The following is a 17,324-nucleotide window of genomic DNA, read 5'->3' as shown; positions in this document are numbered from 1 at the left end:
TTAAGCATCTAATACGAGAATGATAATGATCATTCAATAATAATTACAACGGTTGAATGAAAACAAAAGCAAGAGCCGGGTGAGAGCAGGCATAAGCCTGAAACGAGAGGGCTGGGGGTCAAGAGAGAGGAGAGGGTTTTGTTTATGTTTAATGAGAAAGCCCAGGATCCCCCTCTCTCTCTCGTTCCTACATCCTCTGGTAACGAGTACAGGGGGCTGGGTTGACCCAGCTAATAAGAGGCAAATCCATTGGTGCATTATCGGCCGTGGCATCATCTAATCAGCAGGATGAACTGAGATGGCTTAGGCTGCTTTTAATTCGGCGCTGGAGGAGCATTACTGCCCCAATCTCTCATTATGTGCAGATCAAATCAGGGAGACTGACTGGGAGTTTGATCCTTGTTTTTGGTAGTTGCTGTTTGGTTGTTGTTTTTCTGTCCGCTGTTTGATTTCAAGTTGCATTGCAGTTGACATGATATGGCCTGTTATTTGTGCTTTTAGAGGAATGAGGCCTTTGTGGCTTTTTAGGTCAATCTCATAAAGGACATGGAGATAACTGTATCTTCTACTGCAGACCACTGCAGATAAGACAAAGCTCTTGCCAAGCAAGTGATACACAAAGGCAGTACCATAATATACAGTACCATCTGTATATTTCTGGGTCAATACGCTCTCACCTGGGACCCTGTGCAAAAGTAGCTCAGCCCTGGTCCTCTCCTCCAGGGTGACCATCACTTCATCCAGAACTTTCAGCCTGGAGAGGTGTTATACCACCGCCGGCCTATCGAGGGTTTGCCTTGCCCCCTGGGACAACAGAAAACATTTGCTCATGTAGGAACTCCAAGTGAAGGCTGCAAGGCTGTCCTGAGAGGGCTAAACTGGCATGGGGCTGTTTGTGAGTCCAACACAGTTCTCTGAATTCACCACCCTCAGAGACCACACTTCTATCATCTCCAATGTTCCAGCTGATAGCCCCCCTGCCCTCCCCTTCTCCCTGGTCCAGCTGATGGTACCCTCTGCTCCCCCTTGGCTAGGGGACAAAGCCATCCTCTCCGGTCAGAGCCTTGTCTGTCCCAGCAGGAGGGAAGGCTGAGGGAAGGACAAGGAGAGGAGAGGAGAGATGGTCTTGCCAGGGCACATGGGTGCAGCAGTGATCTCATGCTGCTGACAGCAGGAGGTATTGTTTCTGGAGCGGCTGTTGGCTCTCCACCCTAGCAGGATTAAGCTCCCTGGGGGAAGGGACAGGACAGGGGGATGGGTGCTGTGGGGTAAACAGGCTGGCACAGCTGAGCAGGCCTCCATAGATGGCAAGCCCTCTGCACTGATCCATGGGCTTCAGATGGGTGCTGAACCGAGGCCAATAGTGTCTGATAACGGCCCTACCATTTGGTCAGCGGATTTGTCTCTGATGCTGGCCAGTTTGAGGCACAGCAGACGGCCCATCATGTAATCGCTTAATTTAGAACTACAGAGTTGCATTGAGTGTGTGTTTTGGTGAAAGTGAATCTGTGAGCTTGCGTGTGAGAATTTGTGTGTGGATGTAAGTGAGGTGGAGTGTGTGTGTGTGTCTGTCTCAGTACACATATTTGTAGGTTAGGTTTGGTCTCTTGGATTTCCAATGCCCACAGAACTCAGGGGCTTTCCAGTGAAAATGAACACATACTGAAATACAGGTGAAGGAGACCCATAAGGGGAATCCTTTTACCATTTTCATTATGTTAAGGGGGTAAAACAATTCACTGAGTCATTGCTTGATTGTAGTAATTGTAGCTTACAGTAGACATACAAGGTTGTAACCATTGGTAACAAAATGTAACTCAAAGGATTCCCTACAACTGACAGCTCAATCAGGGAGGGTAGGCGTCTTGCTTTATACTGTATGTCCACTACCATTTCATGCTTTTCCATTTTTCCTTCCCTACTCACTTCATACCAGAAGAATCTACCCATCAGAAGCATACATTTCCCCCCACATTTCTGTTAGCATGTTGTGCAATAACCATGGAGATATATCCATTAGGGCCAAACCTCGTCATTTTGGAGCCATGAGGGAGGCAGCTGATGGGAGAGATTATACATATGATCTCTCATTAATCTCATGAGAGTTTGGGCACGCAAAAGGGGAGCGGGGGCGTCTCGCTCCCCCACGGTTCGTGACTGAGCCCTGATGTGACTCACACAGACCCCCATTGTGAAGGGTGGTGTGTTGGGTTTGATTGCTGCATTTTCATGTCTTAATTGAAGACATGAAAAGATTAAGAAAGAAAAAGAAGGGAAGTGGAAAAAAACGAGCGACAAAGTGCAAATCACCCGCCTGGGGTGAGAATGAGATGTAGGCTGAGACCCTGATTACACGTTGGCTTGATTGTTCCTCATAACCCTGACCTTCAATCAATGTCGATTCTCCTTAATACTAGCTACCCCACACACGCCACAGTAGGGTGGTAACGATCTATCATTATGGCACTATATTTTCACCCCTTAGTTTGCAAACACTGCAGATCAAAATAAAACAGTTTAGATGCCAAATGTACTTTGCACATGATGAGTGCGTCACCATAATTCAATAACTGCAGTACAGACTGAACTTAGTGGACATTCACACACTGAATTAATTCCTCATTACAGTATTCACTAAGTATACAAAACATTAAGAACACCTGCTCTTTCCATGACATAGACTGACCAGGTGAGTCCAGGTGAAAGCTATGAACCCTTGATATCACTTGTTTTTTTCCCCACTTGTTTTTAAGCCTTGAGACATGGATTGTGCATGCGTGCCATTCAGAGGGTAAATGGGCAAGACAAAATATTTAAGTGCCTTTAAACAAGGTATGGTAGTAGGTACCAGGCACATGGGTTTGTGTCAACAGCAACAGCAACGCTGCTGGTTTTTTCACGCTAAACCGTTTCCTGCGTGTATCAAGAATGGTCCACCATCCAAAGGACATCCAGGCAACTTGACACAACTTGTGGGGAGCATCGGAGTCAACATGGGCCAGCATCCCTGTGCAACTCAATATTAGAAAGGTATATGAGTGCAACGGAATGGCTCAGTACTGCCAGAAAGGGCTGCTGATGGAGAGGTACCTGTAGTTTGTTCATACCCAGGAACAGTCTCCTCATTTTTGGTAACGGGTTGGAGGTGGTTCTCTGCCAGGTGCAGCTCCAGCAGGAAAGCCTGACCAAAGAAGTAGTTCTCCCCCAGGGTCTTGATCCGGTTCGGGTCCAAGACCAGCTCCCGCAACCAGTGCAGCCCCTCCCAGCCCTCCACCTGTCTGATCTCATTACCTGAGAGGAGAAGGTGGGATATGAAATCAGTAGGTAATTACATGTCTACAGCTACCCCTCTTACCCATATGATTTGACCGGCATCATTGCAAATTACAACACAGAATTTCATAAACTCTGCGATTGTATTTTTTATTTAACTAGGCAAGTCAGTTAAGAACAAATTCTTATTTTCAATGACGGCTTAGGAACAGTGGGTTAACTGCCTTGTTCAGGGGCAGAACGACAGATTTTTACCTTGTCAGCTCAGGGTTTTGATCTTGCAACCTTTCGGTTACTAGTCCAACGCTCTAACCACTAGGCTACCTGCCGCCCCATTCAGTTACTGTGTCTGTGGAACTGGAAGGTGAGTGTGGTCTGTATAAAGATGTCTCAACAGGTTAAAAAAAAAACATATCAAATGCAAACAATGGCAGACAGAAAAAGGTACTGTGTTCCTGTGACCCATCGGCATGCCCATTTAGTTTCTATTCTTGTTGCCTCATCTCCCACCTGGACAGGTCTGAGAAAGCCTCTCCGTTGACTGAGCAATACGTTTCATGGGCTTTAAAACCTGAAGGAAGTTGTTACTGTACCTTGGAGGAAGAGTGCTTTGAGTTTGGTGAGCCTGCTGAGCTGCAGATTGGCAATAATTGGATATGCCATTGTTGCTCAAATGCAGCACCTCCAGGCTGCCCATCAGTGGCTCCAGGCTGCCCATCAGTGGCTCCAGGCTGTCCGCAGGGTCCACTTCCCTGAAAGAGAGGGACAGAGTGGGCACTCAGAGTTAGCTGCCTCTAACTGAATGCACTGCACTTTCTCTCCCCACTGCCCCATTTAGAAGGCCAGACCTCACAGGTGCACAGCAACTCAAGGCAATCACAGCACAGGCAGACCACACAAAAGCCTGACCCCCCAACCCCCTTCCCAATTGAAACCTCTTTTATGTGCTGTTTACTTTATGTGTAAACTCTCCTCTTGTCTTTTTCAATAGTACCAGTGAAAAGGGAGATTGTGCTTTTCTGAAAACAGCTAGCAGAAGCCTGAGCTTTGTCAGTGCAACAGGTTAGTGCTCCCCCCAAGTGGCTGAAAGTAGAAAATACTATATTACAACAGAGAAAATAAATAAGTGCTATACCAACCATGAGACAGTGGTGGTTTTACCATGTAAATCTTGGTCTGCCAAACTCATCCAAAAATGTTTTAGATGCATGCCAGCAAAGCCACTACACAACACTAAATAATACATTAATTGCACTATAACGGTGACAAACGGGGTACACAAATGGTTAGGGCCTACATAAAGCTGTCCCTACAGCAGAGTCCCAACAGCAGTCCCATCACCTTACCACTGCTACACCTGGCTATCAGTGGAGCCTTGTCTGACAGCGAAACAGTTCATTCAGCCTCATTTACTTCCTTTAAAAAGAAAACATATTTGATATGGCTGACTTGCTTAAACATATGTGTTTTTTACTGACAATTGAGATTATGGTGTAAGGGGACGACGAGTTTATAAGAGGCAATCCGTAATTTAGATTAAGACATTAATGAGCAAGTTAGGACGGACGTAGTCAATATAACTATTTGTTCAGCACTTTTGAAATGTACAGTGACAGAATTCAGAACATGGGCCGTTCTTACAGTATTCTCCCTGTACACCAAGTCAGAACTATAGGATAAATAAAGGGGGCGTACAAGCAGACAATGAAAGCTCTTACAATATTTAATGATTACATTTCTCTAAAAGAGGCTATAGGCTACATGTGCACCAACAAGTCAGAACAGTAGGCTAAATTATGAGGTGAAAAGGGACCAAATTATTAGGGTGAGGAACATGGGCTACTAACAGCTTACCACACAACATACACTTAGTATTACTTTCTTAGCTACAGTATACATATCTCCCTGGCACATTACATAATTTGTGCAGCAGCATACAATACATTTTTGGACTCACCTTGTTGTGCTGTGCTCAGTTGAACAGAAAGGTGGCGTGGCGGTCCTTCGTGGGCAAATTTTGTCATCAAAGTCGGGCATTCTCTGGATTTATGGTTCTTTCAGACAACTGGGAACACAGAAAAAAACAAGGTCGAATCATGATGACATCAGTGATCTTCAGGTCAGAGCTCTAGAAAGAGGTACGAGTTCCCAACTTGCAATTCCAAGTTGGATAAGTGTTCAAAATGTATTTTCCCAGTCGGAGCTTGTTTTATTCTGAGTTCCCAGTTGTCTTGAACTCACTGAAGCAGATTCCCCAGTTCTGAGTTTCCAGTTGTTTTGAGTGTGGCAGAAGGCATGCTGGATTGACAGCATGGCCAATGTTGAATGTTTATCCTTTTAATCTTGGAAAAAAAATACCCTTAAATCCAGACTTGGACCACACACCCACTCCACTGAATAGCAGGCTAGTGATTGCTTTGTGATGCTTGCAGTTAGCCACTGATTCCTTCCAAACCACTCATTGTTAAATTTGCGATTTCCAACTGGTTGTGTAATGTTTATGTCCAATGGCCGATGAGCACCAATACGTTCATCTATAATTTATCTTCATATGACAAGGATTGAAAAGCATTTGCCAGTAGATTGTTGACTTGATAAATAATGATGACTGCTAGCTTGCTAGCTAAGATTTTGAAAGTATGATGTTGATATGATCAGTCCAATCAAAGCTACGGTAGAAATAACTTGATGTAATTTTATCTGTGGCCAATGACCTTGAACCTTCTTGGATGGACACTTTTAAAGTAACCATGGCAGCACCCAAGGGGCTTGAATTCTTGAGCTCTACCCATAGATTTTGCAGCTACGAAGTGTCCCCATGAGTGACAGAACACCGAGCCAATCACGGCACATCTAGAGAACATTACCAACCCCTACGCTCTGTATTTTCTGCTGGCTGCCCCACCACCACAGAAAGCACTGAGCTTGGCTGAAACACCTGCATTTTGGAGCTGCCTTACTCAAGAAAGCAAAAAGGAGACCAAGTTTGTATGCGGCTTTATTAATGTTTATTTAAAAAAAAATGTACATTGTTTGCAAACTGATATGTGACATTTATTAATGTCAAAATAACATGCAAAACAGGCTAAATCTTTTTCGTTTTTGTAGCAAATCCCTGAATGATGGGTCGCCACTGAACTGAGAAAACATAAATGGTTAAAGCTTTTCATGAATTGTTCATTTCCAGATCACAAACTGTGTTTAAAAAGTAATACATTTACGGGGGACCAGTATGGGAAAAAAAATGTATGAAATGTATGCATTCACTACTGTAAGTCGCTCTGGATAAGAGCGTCTGCTAAATGACTAAAATGTAAATGTACATGTAAATGTTATGTTCAAATAATAGACTTTCATCTGTAGTGCTGGTACCTACTGCCTTTGAGGAGCCCTGCTAGCCGTAACCAATGGAATTCACCTTGTGGGAGAGAATCTGTCTGTTAGTCAGGTGGGCCTGTACCTTCTGCCTTGGCAGATGGACTCTACGTGGTTATTGTCTAAACACAGTGCCTACATGGAAGAAAAACTTTTTTTTGTTAATTGTTTAATCCAACTGTGCAACTGACAAAGTGAGAATCAAAATATTTGACAAATATCATAGATAGAAGAGTCAGACAAGCTTGTGGGAGTAAGCAAAACATCACATTGGTTAGTCTGGCCCGGTTGGCTACACCTTGATGTTGGTCAGGTAGACAAGGCCACTGAAGGAGGTGAGGTTGTTGTGCTCCAGGTTGACACTGTGCAGGTTGTAGAACAGGTCTGCTGGGGCCAGATCCACCATCCTGGGGAGAGAGGGAACACTTTATACACGCTCACTCTGTTTTACTCTCTCTTCTACTCATCTAAAGGTGACAAATACTGTGATGTAGTACTACACAGTACAGTATGCTCAGTAACCTGATTGCACAGGATTGCAGGTTGAGATCAGCGATGTCAGAATAGTTACAGGGTCCCAGTTTCTCTGCCACCATTTCAGGGGTCAGGCGTCCACCAAACACATCCTTGGCATTCTCACACGCCGTCATTTCTATAGATCTCAATGACATCATCACTTCTGTTTCTCTCAATTCAACAAACAGATTGAAAGCTGTTTAGATTATGATGTAAACATATCACTGCAGTTCAGTCCAGCGCCTTTAGAGGGTAAGTGAAACACCACATATTTCCCATAGTTTTCCAGTTTCTCCACTGAAGGATTCCTATACAGATCCAGAATGATTACGTTTCCCAAAGCCTAGAAAAAACAAAGAATAAAAAAAATAAGTTGTGGTCTCGAAATACGAAAGAACCAGAATATACAAACATGATATCATGCTTGGCTGTGTGAGGCTCTGCTCATTTTCAGGTGGTAGATGTCTCGTGTTATGATGATGATGTTGCCGATGTACAGCTTGAAGAGGGAGCGGGCCCTCTGCACCCCGTACAGGGGGCCAATGCAGTTGTTCTCCACACACAGCAAGTGCGGGTTGGACAGCCAGTCCAGGATGGTGCCGTCCAGTGCCGCCCAGACAGGACAGCTTATTCCCATTCACACTGAACTTAGAGAGCTGGTGCAGTTTGGACACACCTGACAGGACAAAGATAGGGTGGGGAAACCACATTCATCTGTGATGGATATGATTCCTTTGTCATTAACACATTTTCTCTTTTGTGAATTATTTCTCTCTTTTTTGTGGGGACCAATGAGATTATGACTGACCGTCTAGCCTAGAGATGAAGCTGTCTTTTAGAGACAGCTCCTCTAGATGCTGGCAGTTGTCCAGACCCTCCACTTTAGAGATGTCATTGAAGGAGTCCCAGCGCAGTTTGACCAGTTTGCCCAGGTTGATGAGCCTGGAGAGCCTCTGGCTGTCAAGGTTAAGGGCTGTGATCTTCTCAGGGTTCAGAGGTCACTGTTAAATAAAAAGGCTGCACTTGTACTGCAGATGAAGAACCTGGAAAGAACCCTCTGTCACAAGCACGTCATCCAGGTGTGTGAGGGTCATCAGACGTCCCAGAAGAGTCATCCTCACTGCCTCGGGCTGGAACAAACACATCACTTTCATACCCACAGTGTCTGGTTGGTCTTAATGTGCGGATCATGGGCACTCTAAACCTCACGTTAGAGCGGGTGTTAGTGTGTGCTGTAGTATTACCCTGTGCCAGGGATAGTAACGGGTGCTCAGTCGAGTCGCAGCTGTGCGGGGGCGTGTTTCCGGAGCACAGCCGTCTCCTCCCTGGCTCGGGTCAGCTGGTTCCAGCTGCTTGAGCCGCCCCAGTCCCTTCAGCCCCTCTCGGGACAGCAGGTGGTTGTAACTGGTGTCCACAAAGTCTAGGTTGGGCTGAAGGAACACAGGGAACATAATGTATGTAGGACTCTCAATGGAGAATTGTTTGATGTAGGTTGGTTGACCAGTAAACGCCCCAAACATCAGACACACCGTGTGGGAGATGTCGTCTAGTTGTGCGAACTAATTGATGCTGATGGTCAGACGAGAGATCTCCTTCAGCTTACTCAAGACTGTTGCCATGGAGATTCAACACCTTTGCCCAGGGAAGAAAGAGCAAAGTGCGGCTCCGTCACAGTACAGACGGGATATCAGTGCTAAACCTAGTGGGTCTATGGTACTGTACTGTAGTTCCTCAACCCTTACTGTAATCTGACTGAGGACATTGTTGGCCCTGGCTACATTGATTAAAGTCTTCTCATCCAGGTTCAGCATCTTGGGCCACGGTTTGACCATGGGCTCCATGTTCAGTATTTCCTCATCCAGGTTGATATCATTGGGAGGGGGGTCTTCTGTGCCTCTGCTGCTGGAACATCAAAAGACAAACATGGTATACTTTTTCCAACCTGGGAGTTATACTCAAAGTCGATGAGGTACTCCAGTAGGACAAGCTCATGGTCAAATAGACTGCAGTCCCAGCCGCGGTGGATCTTGGAGCAGTAAGGCCTCCCTATATGGATAACAGTCTCAGGTTGGTCAACAGGAGGATGGAACTGTAGGATGTTGACTTTTGCTGGTTGTTTTCATTAAGAGACTAGTGTCACCAGTAAAAATAATTGTTGTTCTGAAAAGTAACAGCTGTGATATTTCAAATGACATTACCTCCATTTGTCTTATGGCCCTGCTCTGGGCTCACATTGTGGTAAACAGAATGAGCTTTAGGGTAGTTGAGGGGGTCCACTGAATCCCCCACTCTGATAGGTATGCTGCGGCCCAGGAACACATTGGACACAATGATCTGACCTGGAAACAGGAGGACAGTTAGAGCCATTTCATTTATGTTTCTCTGATGCATCAAATTCTAAATCAAAATAAATATCATTAACACATTTACAGTTTATTCTGATTTATATCCTCTAGATTTCATTAGCAATACAAAGTCATTGAATTGTGTGAAAAATGAACTAGGAGCATACAGATCGTGTCTGAAAAGGAGAGGATCTATGCTCTGCTTGGCGGTACCTTCGTTGGCCTGTCACTGTGTGTTCTCCTAGGCCTGTCACTGTGTGTTCTCCTAGGCCTGTCACTGTGTGTACTCCTAGGCCTGTCACTGTGTGTACTCCTAGGCCTGTCACTGTGTGTACTCCTAGGCCTGTCACTGTGTGTACTCCTAGGCCTGTCACTGTGTGTACTCCTAGGCCTGTCACTGTGTGTTCTCCTAGGCCTGTCACTGTGTGTACTCCTAGGCCTGTCACTGTGTGTACTCCTAGGCCTGTCACTGTGTGTACTCCTAGGCCTGTCACTGTGTGTTCTCCTAGGCCTGTCACTGTGTGCTCTCCTAGGCCTGTCACTGTGTGTACTCCTAGGCCTGTCACTGTGTGTACTCCTAGGCCTGTCACTGTGTGTACTCCTAGGCCTGTCACTGTGTGTACTCCTAGGCCTGTCACTGTGTGTTCTCCTAGGCCTGTCACTGTGTGTTCTCCTAGGCCTGTCACTGTGTGTACTCCTAGGCCTGTCACTGTGTGTACTCCTAGGCCTGTCACTGTGTGTTCTCCTAGGCCTGTCACTGTGTGTTCTCCTAGGCCTGTCACTGTGTGCTCTCCTAGGCCTGTCACTGTGTGCTCTCCTAGGCCTGTCACTGTGTGTACTCCTAGGCCTGTCACTGTGTGTACTCCTAGGCCTGTCACTGTGTGTACTCCTAGGCCTGTCACTGTGTGTTCTCCTAGGCCTGTCACTGTGTGCTCTCCTAGGCCTGTCACTGTGTGTACTCCTAGGCCTGTCACTGTGTGTACTCCTAGGCCTGTCACTGTGTGTTCTCCTAGGCCTGTCACTGTGTGTTCTCCTAGGCCTGTCACTGTGTGTTCTCCTAGGCCTGTCACTGTGTGTACTCCTAGGCCTGTCACTGTGTGTACTCCTAGGCCTGTCACTGTGTGTACTCCTAGGCCTGTCACTGTGTGTTCTCCTAGGCCTGTCACTGTGTGCTCTCCTAGGCCTGTCACTGTGTGCTCTCCTAGGCCTGTCACTGTGTGTACTCCTAGGCCTGTCACTGTGTGTACTCCTAGGCCTGTCCGTCACACTCCGGCTGTTAGAAAAAAGTACAACCCTCTCTCTGCCCAGGGCCTAACACAGACACAAGATACAATCTCAGGAACTAAAACAAAGGCACAATCACAGGAACTAAAACAAAGGCCCAATCTCAGGAACTAAAACAAAGGCACAATCTCAGGAACTAAAACAAAGGCCCAATCTCAGGAACTAAAACAAAGGCACAATCTCAGGAACTAAAACAAAGGCCCAATCTCAGGAACTAAAACAAAGGCCCAACCTCAGGAACTAAAACAAAGGCCCAATCTCAGGAACTAAAACAAAAGCCCAATCACAGGCACTAAAACAAAAGCCCAATCACAGGCACTAAAACAAAAGCCCAATCACAGGCACTAAAACAAAAGCCCAATCACAGGCACTAAAACAAAAGCCCAATCACAGGCATAGCGTACAATCTAAATAATACCTTATAAATATCTGCTGTTTTAAAGCCGTCCTCTGGAATGTGCAACATCTCATTTTTCTTACTGGTTCTTTCAGGATCAGACACATAGAACAGATACTCCAGCCAGCGTTTGTAATTACTGCACAAACATTAGGAGTAAAGAAAGCATAAGGATCCGTCTCAAACAGAGCTACTGACAGGTGTAATATTGCAGTTTATGTAGTCTGTTCTTCAACTATTTCTGTATAATTGTAGACATAGATAGCCAATATGACGAACTGCGCTCCGGCTAGATTGATGGGTAGCTGGTGCGTAAGAAAAAGTACTGGACTCCAACCTTTAATGGAAAAAAAACAAGGAGGCTGAGATGCAAAATTATACTTAATTTTGCTAGAAAGAATACAAAAGGTGAAAGTGCAAAGTGTATAAAAAAGTGCTTAAAACCCCTTTCGTATTCTTTTGACTTTGAGTAATTAAGTATATTTTTGCGTCTGGGCCTACTTGTTTTTTTCCATGTTCTAATTTTAAACAGACACAGAACACTGAGGACCTGAGGTGAATATCACAGAGTAAAGGAGAAAGGTGCCATTTTAAGATTTCCCAGTCTCATCATGGGCACTCACTGTGAGAACATTGTCGACTCCTCGCTGGCCAACAAGGGTATAAAGCTTGTCCTCGAAGCAAAGCCTCAGGGAGCGGTTATGGATGTGGATGATACTGTTGATCTTGATGCCAGTAATGCCAAAAGCCTTGTAGTCCTACACACAGAACCGGAAGGAAGTAAACCTGTTGGGAGCGAGAAAACAGTGGACTCAGTAGCTAAATGCTGCACGCAAATCACATAGACATATAACCTACAAAACAAGGTAAACTCATAATGCCACAATTATGTAAAAGGAGTTCATTTGTACCAGGGGTCTGTAGAGTAGCCTTCTTCAAACCAAATATTCCCCTGTCTCAAGCTCCATCAGCAGAAAGTGGATCATCAGCTCGTTCCTGTTGGTGGCTTGGGTCAAGTCCCGCAGGTACCAGGACTCATACCTGCAAAACAAGGCAAAATAACTCTACTTTTTACACTTGATTATCTACGTGCCAATAGAAAGCTTACATGTAAACAACAATGCAAAATCAGACTGTGTTCAGACCCTCTTACTCAAAGATCTCTCTTGGAGGTCTAATCCATTATTCATGTACGCTGAGTGTACAAACATTAGGAATACTTCCTAATATTGAGTTGCACCCCCTTTTGCCCTCAGAAAAGCCTCAATTCATCAGGTCATGGACTACAGGGAGTCTAGCTTGGAGAGGATCTTGTGTTCCAGGCCGGGGTCGTGGGTAATATTAGCAGGTGTGTCACTGCGGTCCAGAGCCCTCACTCAGCAAGGACAGTCCATTCTCCCAGGTACGGGCTGACTTCCGGCACAGGGCCTGCACCTCAGACAGCTCACACTCCAGCTGCTCAAGACACCAACACAACAATCATATTAAGCACCACTGTAAATGAATGACAAACGTATCAAAAGTCTATTTTTGAAGGCATAGTGTTGTATTGACATTTCTGAGGGCATAATTGAGATTCCTCTTGTTCTACAGCAGAATTGCCTGGTTCTTGCCAGGTTCCTCTGGGCTGTCCTCTGGCAGCTGTAAGAGATTCCTCTTGTTCTACAGCAGATTGGCCTGGTTCTCTGCCAGGTTCCTCTGGGCTGTCCTCTGGTAGCTGTAAGAGATTCCTCTTGTTCTACAGCAGATTGGCCTGGTTTTCACCAGGTTCCTCTGGGCTGTCCTCTGGCAGCTGTAAGAGATTCCTCTTGTTCTATAGCATATTGGCCTGGTTCTCTGCCAGGTTCCTCTGGGCTGTCCGCACATGCATGTTGTAGTACATCATTTCTTCTTCATCATCATGGACTGAAAGGAACAGATGTTACTACAGTTGAAGTCAGAAGTTTACATACACTTAGTTTGGAGTCATTAAAACTCATTTTTCAACCACTCCACCAATTTCTTGTAAACAAACTATAGTTTTGGCAAGTTGGTTAGGACATCTACTTTGTGCATGACACAATAAATCTTTCCAACAATTGTTTACAGACAGATTATTTCACTTATAATTCACTGTATCACAATTCCAGTGGGTCAGAAATGTACGTACACTAAGTTGACTGTGCCTTTAAACAGCTTGGAAAATTCCAGAAAATGATGTCATGGCTTTAGAAGGTTCTGATAGGCTAATTGACATCATTTGAGTTAATTGGAGTTGCACTTGTGGATGTATTTCAAGGCCTACCTTCAAACTCAGTGCCTCTTTGCATGTCATGGGAAAATCAAAAGATATCAGCCAAGACTTCAGGAAAAAAGAATTGTAGACCTCCACGAGTCTGGTTCATCCTTGGGAGCAATTTCCAAATGCCTGAAGGTACCACGTTCATCTGTACAAACAATAGTACGCAAGTATAAACACCATGGGACCACGCAGCCATCATACCGCTCAGGAAGGAAACGCGTTCTGTCTCCTAGAGATGAACGTACTTTGGCGCGAAAAGTGCAAATCAATCCCAGAACAACAGCAAAGGACCTTGTGAAGATGCTGGAGGAAACGGGTACAAAAGTATCTATATCCACAGTAAAACGAGTCCTATATCGACATATCCTGAAAGGTCGCTCAGCAAGGAAGAAGCCACTGCTCCAAAACCGCTATAAAAATAGCCAGACTACGGTTTACAACTGCACATGGGGACAAAGATCGTACTTTTTTCAGAAATGTCCTCTGGTCTGATGAAACTAAAATAGAACTGTTTGGCCATAATGACCATCATTATGTTTGGAGGAAAAAGGGGGAGGCTTGCAAGCTGAAGAACACCATCCCAAACGTGAATGCCCGGGGTGGTAGCATCATGTTGTGGGGGTGCTTTGCTGCAGGAGGGACTGGTGCACTTCACAAAATAGATGGCATCATGAGGAAGGGAAATTATGTGGCTATATTGAAGCAACATCTCAAGACATCAGTCAGGAATTTAAAGCTTGGTTGCAAATGGGTCTTCCAAATGGACAATGACCCCAAGCATACTTCCAAAGTTGTGGCAAAATGGCTTAAGGACAACAAAGTCAAGGTATTGGAGTGGCCATCACAAAGCCCTGACCTCAATCCCATAGAAAATATGTGGGCAGAACTGAAAAAGTGTGTGTGAGCAAGGAGGCCTTCAAACCTGACTCGGTTACACCAGCTCTGTCAGGAGGAATGGGCCAAAATTCACCCAACTTATTGTGGTAAGCTTGTGGAAGGCTACTCTAAACATTTGACCCAAGTTAAACAATTTAAAGGCAATGCTACCAAATACTAATTGAGTGTATGTAAACTTCTGACCCACTGGGAATGTGATGAAAGAAATAAAAGCTGAAATAAATCATTCTCTCTACTATTATTCTGGCATTTCACATTCTTAAAATAAAGTGGTGATCCTAATTGACCTAAAACAGGGATTTTTTACTAGGATTAAATGTCAGGAATTGTGAAAAACTGAGTTTAAATGTATTTGGCTAAGGTGTATGTGAACTTCCGACTTCAACTGTATGTACTGTGTGCAATGGAACACCTTTATTCATAGCATACATGTTTAGTTCATTGGACTGTAATTACACTAAAAGATGAGAAGAAATGCAACTCCTGAAAAATACACCAATCATTAGAGTTCAGGGACAACTCATGAAACAAATGCTGTAATCTCTCAGGAGTAGAGAGTATCAGAGCCCTGGAGACCACAGTCACAGAAGTTGTGAAAGGTTTTTTGCACATTTATTAAAAATAAAAAATGGAAATATCACATTTACATAAGTATTGTTAGCAGTTGATGTCATTCTTTAATAACACAGACCCCAAAGCAAATCAGGGGGAGGAAAATAGGTTAATTCGAAGAGGACAAATCATATGGGGTGGTAGATGGTCATTCTCCCCTGTCCTCAGAGATTCTCTCTCAGTGATTCTCTCTCCAGAATAAAAGGGACAGGATGTAGTTTATAACCCAGCCCTAGCCTGTGGTTGACCAATTAGAATTCCTTGCAATAAAACTGGGCCAATGGCCAAATAACAAGTACCCTATTTCAGGCTCAATATATAGACAAATTCCATGTCTCTAACCCATTGCTAATTAATTCCCTATTACAGAAAAAATATATATATTTCCATTGATCGTTAATTATAGTCCTCTCGTCCTCTGTCTCTCTGTTGTGTATTTATCTTCCATATATTCTTATTGCATTCAGACCCTTTACTCAGTACTTTGTTCAAGCACCTTTGGCAGTGATTACAGCCTTGAGTCTTCTTGAGTATGACACTACAAGTGTGGTGCACCTTTATTTTGGGAGTTTTTCCCATTCTTCTCTGTAGATCCTCTCAAGCTCTGTCAGGTTGCATGGGGAGCGTCGCTGCACAGCCATTTTCAAGTCTCTCCAGAGATGTTCAATCAGGTTAAAGTCTGAATTCTGGCTGGGCCACTCAAGGACATTCAGAAACTTGTCCCAAAGTTACTCCTGCATTGTCTTGGCTGTGTGCTTAGGGTCGTTGTCCTGTTGGAAGGTGAACCTTCACCCCAGTCTGAGGTCCTGAGCGCTCTGGAGCAGATTTTCATCAAGGATCTCCCTGTACTTTACACCATTCATATTTGCCTCGATCCTGACTAGTCTCCCAGTCCCTTCAGCTGAAAAACATCCCCACAGCATGATGCTGCCACCAGTACGGGATGGTGCCAGGTTTCCTCCAGGTGTGACGCTTGGCTTTCAGGCCAAAGAGTTCAATCTTGGTTTCATCAGACCGGAGAATCTTGAGTCCTTTAGGTGCCTTTTGGCAATCTCCATGTGGGCTGTCATGTGCCTTTTACTGAGGAGTGACTTCCATCTGGCCACTCTACCATGAAAGCCTGATTGGTGGAGCGCTGCAGAGATGGTTGTCCTTCTAGAAGGTTCTCCCATCTCCACAGAAAAACTCTGGAGCTCAGTCAGAGTGACCATTGGGTTCTTGGTCACCTCCCTGACCAAGGCCCTTCTCCCCCAATTGCGCAGTTTGGCCGGGAGGTGGTTTTGGTGGTCCCAGACTTCTTCCATTTAAGAATGATGGAAGCTACTGTGTTATTGGGGACCTTCAATGCTGCAGAAATGTGTTTGTACCCATCCCTAGATCTGAGCCTCGACACCATCCTGTCTCGGAGCTCTACAGTCAATTCTTTCGACCTCATGGCTTGGTTTCTGCTCTGACATGCACTGTCAACTGTGGGATCTTATATAGACAGGTTTTGTGCCTTTCCAAATCATGTCCAATCAATTGAATTTACCACAGGTGGACTCCAATCAAGTTGTAGAAACATCTCAAAGATGATCAATGGAAACAGGATGAACCTGAGCTCAATTTCAAGTCTCATAGTAAAGGATCAGAATACTTATGTAAATAAGGCCTTTTTGTTTTTAAAACCCAGTTTTCGCTTTGTCATTATGGGGTATTGTGTGTAGATTGATGAAACATTTGAATCAATTTTAGAATAAGGTTGTAACGTAACAAAATGTGGAAAAAGTGAAGGGGTTTGAATACGTTCCGAATGCACTGTAAATCTGAGAGGAAGGCATCTCCTTAATGGATGCAATGGACATTAACATAATTAATGAGATGATATGATTCCCACTTGTTTGTTAGTAGGGGGTTTATCTGAGGTTTCATGAGAGAGGACCAACTGTTCCTTCACCTAAAAGCCATACTTGACTTGAAATACGTTGTAAGAAAATAGTAAAAAATGATGGATGAGACAAACAATTTCATGCACCATTTCGTGGAACCCCTCCTTCAACCCTACCTTGTTGATTACACAGTAAAAAAAGAAAACATGCAAATTTGACATAGACAATTCATGCAGCTCAATGAAATGAGTGTCTGAGTGAATGAAATAAGTGTTTCTATTATTTGAAAGGGCAAGACTTATTTTACTTTCTTATTTTTCTTTCTTTTTTAAACCATACTTACAACTCAGGCTACTAAAGGATAAATGCCACATTAAAATGACAAAGATGGAAAGCTTCAGATGAATTGTCCAACAGGTAAAATCAGCAGATCTTTTCTGAACTGCCTTAATAATACGGCTTCAATAGACAAAATG

At 44.4% G+C, this 17,324-nt stretch overlaps 1 pseudogene; it reads right to left on the bottom strand.

Annotated features, from left to right (window-relative positions):
* Positions 1–1,220: 1,220 nt before the first annotated feature.
* LOC106586126 (leucine-rich repeat-containing protein 9-like) lies at positions 1,221–13,075 on the bottom strand (annotated as a pseudogene).
* Between the last annotated feature and the right edge of the window lie 4,249 nt (positions 13,076–17,324).

This window comes from Salmo salar, chromosome 01, assembly GCF_965601325.2.
Source record: "Salmo salar chromosome 01, fSalSal1, whole genome shotgun sequence".
NCBI lineage: Eukaryota > Metazoa > Chordata > Actinopteri > Salmoniformes > Salmonidae > Salmo > Salmo salar.
The sequence above is the reverse complement of the archived record's forward strand: the minus strand, read 5'-3'. Positions and strand labels throughout refer to the sequence as shown.